Here is a 6,023-nt window from a genome sequence, read left to right as displayed (position 1 = left end):
TGGAGACCTGGTTCGAGATGCATCATATCTTTTTTAATCCACGCTGCTCTGTAATCCTAGGTGTTACCCAACAAGGGAATCAAACCCAATTACTGACCTGATGTCACGGCACTTCCTCCCCCTATCGGCTTTAGTAGCAGCCCTTCGTACCGGACTAGCTAAATCTTTCAAACACTACACTGGCAATCTCAGCCGCCAGCAATGGCCCGACTGCTTCAGGTGGCAGCTCAGCTTCAAAAATGCCTGTGTCTGACTCCGGGAGGGCCTCAATAAGGACGTCGGCGCCCTTTCTGGGTCGAGGGCCTCACCGGTAAATCCTTTTGCCACCGTCGTCTCTCCTCGCCGGAATGGTTTCAGACGTCGTGGGTTTGGCGTTGGAAGGGCAATAATGGAACAAAATTTACAATTTGCAGAATCTGAACTTATTTGGAAATGTTTTACAAAATAGGACTTCTTTGTCTTTTTAAAAATTTTATAGAACTTATTTGTCTTTCGGCTAAAAAGTAGGGCTTAATAGTAATTTTCCCTGAATAATAATATTTTTGTGCACATTTTCTCTTCTTCTCACGTCGCTCACGAATTTGAGACATATCTTAACACTTACCTAGGTAGGAGCCCTTTTGTAATGACCATGTTCTGGTTTGACAGCTCCTAGAGCAAATTCAAATCGTTAATTTGATGCAGATTTTGATATTAGGAGAAGTTAAGGAATCATCTTGGTATGCCTGTTAGGGTGTGTTTGGCTCTTAATTTATTTTGGATGTATTAGAGTTTTTCGACTCAAAGTGTTGTATTCTTAATGTTGACCGAATCAATAAATCAGTCTTTTATGAATCATATGACTATTAGAATGCAATAACAACTCCCTTCCTCAATGCCTCAATGAAGGAGTTGTTAAATAAGGATTTGAAACAAATGAAGCAGATAATCGGAACTGTCAAAAACATCCATTCAGTTCACAAAAACTTATAAAATAACAATGGAGGAGACACTGAAATCTTCCACTTTATTTCATAAGTATATTTCTATTACAATTGGTGTAAGTACAAGAATTTGATTCTAACACTAACACTACTTCTATGCAAAAGGTATAATTAAAAGGGAAGACTATTAATAAATTCTGGTGTTGGTGGTGGGCCCTTAAAGTGGGTTTCTTGAGCGATATTTATATACTTCTTGGTTAGTTGGTAGTAATTTCATCTAGAGTTGCAACTTTCTTATGTTTTAAATTCAAAATCTCACAATTTGAATTTAAACGTAATAAAAATAATACTTAGATCTTCATTAAAGATGATTTACACCATTACTGCTAATATGGACCAATAATAAATGAATATTTCATCTTTAATTACTAAATTCAATACAGTGGGATAGATATCCACCTACCAAATCAAAAATGGTGATTTGATTACCATTTATGATTTGATAATTAAAATATAATGTGTCCATTTTTTAGTGGTCCACATCCCTAAATATTGTTCAATTAATTATACTTGACCAAATTTATCCTCTCGTATCCAAATATAATCCAAATTATACTCTTGAATATGAATCTTAAATAAATAATATTCAACTGTAAGTCAATGTTAAACAACTCTTTCCTATTATTTGTTTACAACTCTTTTCTAACTCACCTATAAATAAAGATTGGTATTTGTAAACACGATTAAGATATTTCATAATACGTAATAAAAAGTGATGTAACACTTTCGACTTTGTGTGTCGTGGATGTAAGCAACCACGCTATATTTGCATGTTGTCCCTCTCTTCAATTTTTTTTTATATATTTTAACATGGTATCAGGGCAGGTTTATTGTACCCTACTCTAGATCATTCTTCCGCACAATTAATCTTAATTAATTTTCTCTCCATTACCATTATCAAATTGTTAGGCAAAAACTGTTAATTTTTTGCCATCATTTTACACATCGCATCATTTCGTGCACTTCTTCTACACTAAATATCATCATATATTTTCATCTTGTTATCGCTGTAGAGTTATTTTTTATATGCTTAAATGCATATTGTTGGTTATATGCTGAATTTCTGATGAAGTGCTCATAATCATGTTATTCACTGTTGCAGAACCTATGTTCATTTACGTATATCTCACTGAACGTTATTTTCATACATGTTTTAAGGGGAGTGTTAAAGTTATTATACTTGAGTAACAAATTTTATATATTTTAACAGTAAATACCTGCACGGTGCTATAACATCAGACAATCCTTATTCTTTAATGTAAGTGGTTGGTTCTCGAGAAAATAATGGAGGCATTGGTGCTAAGAGAGGGCTTGAAGCTCTTGACCAGCTGTGAGTATTTATTTATTTATTTATTTATTCATTGGTAAAGGCAAGAAGCCTACGGCATCGACATGAGACACGACCACAAATACAGCCAAAACAAACCAGTGCCAAGCCGAAGCACCCCAACAAAAACAACAAAACCGACAACCACAAACATACAAACAGTAGATTTTAATGGAGACCTAGTCCCCAGAGAAACAACAACTAACAGCCCAACAAGAAAAGGATGGGCTACCCGTGGAAGAAACAGCCCAGCAAGACGAGCATGGGCTGCCCGTGGAATAACCCTGTCCGCAACATGAAAACCCCGTTCATTAAATACATGAGTCAGCAAGAAGGCATGGGGCCCAATAGAGACAAACCCATTCTGCATCCACAACCACAGAAGGTAAAAAACATAGTCCACAATGGAAGCTTCTTAGCGTGACGGCAACGTCACAAGCACCAAACCCTAGGGTGGACTCTGACCTCGTCTGACGCAAAACAGTACAACCCAACACTGGAGGTCGTCGATTGTGAAAAGTCATCGGAGGCGGAAACAGCCAAGAATCCTACGCAACAAGCCCGAATCCACGAGAGGAAGAAAAACAACCCCACCCAACCTAACCCCATAGGCCAGGACCACCACCAGTGGAACCACCGTGCTGACCACGGATGGAGCGTCGGAAGTCCGAGACAACAACGCTACTAGAGAAAAACCCACACAACACAAATAGAAAGTTAGAACGAAAACAGAAAGATAAAAAAACCATCACTATACCTGGATCAGAGGGAAAATCGATTTAACATGGCCGTTCTGTTGGCCGGTCAACCCACGCGAACCAATACCCCGCCGGCAACAGCAAACCATCCTGGCCAACCATCCACAGAGAAAACAGACCGGAGAGAATAGGGAAAACACCCCAAAACACAACAAGGAAACACAAACTCTGAGAAGCTGCTACAGGGAGAGGAGGCATAACCATCAAAAAGACGCTCCTAGACTGGATCCTCTCGGCTGTGAGTTACTTGGTGAACAAGTATAATTTGCTTGTTTAATTGTTTTTAGATTAATTTTTACTTTAACAAATTGAAGTGCAATAAATCAATCACACGCGAGTAATAAATATACACAAAAAACAAAAGAAGCAATTATTGACATTGATAGAGTTACAAATGAATCAATGTTGGTTCGTATTCATTTGTTTAATAAATGAACAGAGCTTATACAAAAATTTTGATACACATACATTAATATATATCCTAAAGTGAGAACTCATTTAATATATATACACACCTTCGTCTCTCTCACACACTTCTTTTCTCCTTTGATATCATGCTACTAGGGAGGAGCCAAATATGCCCACCCCCTAGAGGGGCACATCCGCCCATTATATCATAAATGGTTATTTATTTTATTTTTTTATAATTTCTTTACATATATATGAAAAATGGTATATAATCCCCCTCTAAACTATTTAAGTTTCTAAATTTCTCTTTAATTTTTTCTTATTTTTTCTCTCTTTAAATTTCTTTAATTTCCTTAAAAAGGTAAAATTTCCAAGCTTGGCTCGAAATTGAAGTGATGATATCCTCCATTTTGAATGTGTAGATATCTGTCTGTAAATTACTATACACACACACACACAAGAGGTTTGATAGCCGAACTCAAATAGGCCTCGACGAAGCTGTTCACAGCTCTAGACACTATACTTTTTACCTGAAAAAATCGCAGGAAGAAAAACCGTGAAGAGTTTTTTTACTGAAACCAGTAAAATGAGTATTCAATGCCTTCGGAATAACCTGTCATTACTTTACCTAGGACGCTCCGCCCGTCCGACTACAGTGCCTTTGGAATCAAATTCAGAAAAATAAATATAAAAATATATTTCGATTAATCACGTTTTGACGCAAACAAAAAAAATAAAAATAAATTGTTAACACAAAAACTAATTTCGTGAGATAAATGAAAAAGTAAGGGTGCATTTGGATAGATAGGGGAGAAAATAAAAGAATAGATATTATTAGTTATAAGAAAGAAAAAAAAAAGAAGGATAGTAATAATTTTTATTTGTGTTTGGATAGATAGGGGAGAAAAGAAAAGAAATGATAGTGGACAAATTATTTTTTTATCCTTTCATAACCGCTTCACATATTATTCTTGAGAAACCCGAACTTAATTCAAATTAGTGAGTAATTTTCTTTTATTTCCTTTTTTTTCTATTCATATTTTCAACAAATTTGTTCTTTAGATCGGTTTTCTTTGGATGGCTTATTTAGAAACCATTTACTGGATTTGCTAATTTGTTTTTTTGGGAACATGTTTGTTGCAGTTTTTTTTCTTGGCTTGCCTGTTGTAGGTAGCATTTGTTTCTTTCTTTCTTTTGTGATAAAATAAATTGAATTACAAAAAAATAAATAAATAAAATAAAAAAAAATATGAATCTCAGATTTTATTCTTCAATTGGAGTCCAGGAAAGAGAGAGTGAAAAATTGCTACCGGTGAGTGCGGATCAAACACAAACATCGCATGTAATTCCCAAAAAAAAAAAAAAAAAAAAAAAATGGGACGAATAATAAATCTGTATATTGATTTATGGATGCTAATTTTGGTATTATTAAAATACCACTAAAATCACTATACTTTCTCTCCCTATCTCTCCACTTAACCTACCCAAACACACCGACACACTATCCTCTCTTTTCTTTTCTCTCCATATCCCTCCAAATCATTCCTACCAAACACACCCTAAGGTTATGTTTGGTATGGTGAGTTTGAAGAGGAAGGATAATATTAGTTATGAGGAAAAGGGAAGGAAGGATAACTTTAATTCTCCGTTGTGTTTGATTGGTTAACGAAGAAAAAGAAATAGAAGTATAATAATTATGTTTGGGAAAAGAAAGGAAATGGAAGGATAATAATAAATTTATTATTATACCCTTATTATATTTTAAAAGATATATATATATATATATATATTCTCTTACATTTTGCTAAAAAAAAAAAAAAGAAAAAAAAAAAAAAGAGAAGAAGATTAGGGCAAATCATTTCAACATCCATCTCTAATCTCATTCTCAAAGCACCTCCATCTCTAATCTCGTTCTCAAATCTGAACTTGCCCTCTCCTCCTCCTCCTCCTCTCTCTCTCTCAAATCAAAACCCACATCTTTCAGTTTCCATCGCTGTTCCAGTTCGGGTTCGCTGTCCGCCGTTCGCAAGCTTCCCGCGCTGAATACATACCCAATATCAAGTGCAATTTTGAGGGTAAAAGTAGCATGACAAATATTATATGAACCATTGCCTTCTTTTTCCTTCCTTATCACCCTATTTTTGAAAAGTTAAAGAAATTACTATACATTGTTATGAAGAACTCCTCCAAACCCTTCCCTCTCCTTCCCTTTCCCTCCACTCACCTTATCCAAACACAAATTTTTTATAACCCTCCATTACCTTCCTTTCCTTTTTCCTTTCCCTTCAAACCCCCTCTACCAAACTAAGCCTAAATGTTTAAACTTGAAGGGGACGGTCAGACAGGAGCTGAAGGCAAGTGGTGAATTAAGAATACTGTGGTTTTTGAAGATTTGAAGGTCCTTACGGGAACGCGTTTAAGTAGAAAGTATAGTTACGTCACTGTTATTATATCAGTTGCAATATAATAGGTTCAGACAAACTTAATATAAATTTCTATAAATGACAAACTTAATATAAATTTCTATAAATGACAAACTTAGTATAA

The sequence above is a fragment of the Cornus florida genome, unplaced genomic scaffold (genome assembly GCF_030987335.1).
Source record: "Cornus florida cultivar Cherokee Brave unplaced genomic scaffold, ASM3098733v1 CherokeeBrave_3.0.0_Hap2_Chr01, whole genome shotgun sequence".
Taxonomy (NCBI): Eukaryota; Viridiplantae; Streptophyta; class Magnoliopsida; order Cornales; family Cornaceae; genus Cornus; species Cornus florida.
This window is presented reverse-complemented; position numbering follows the sequence as displayed.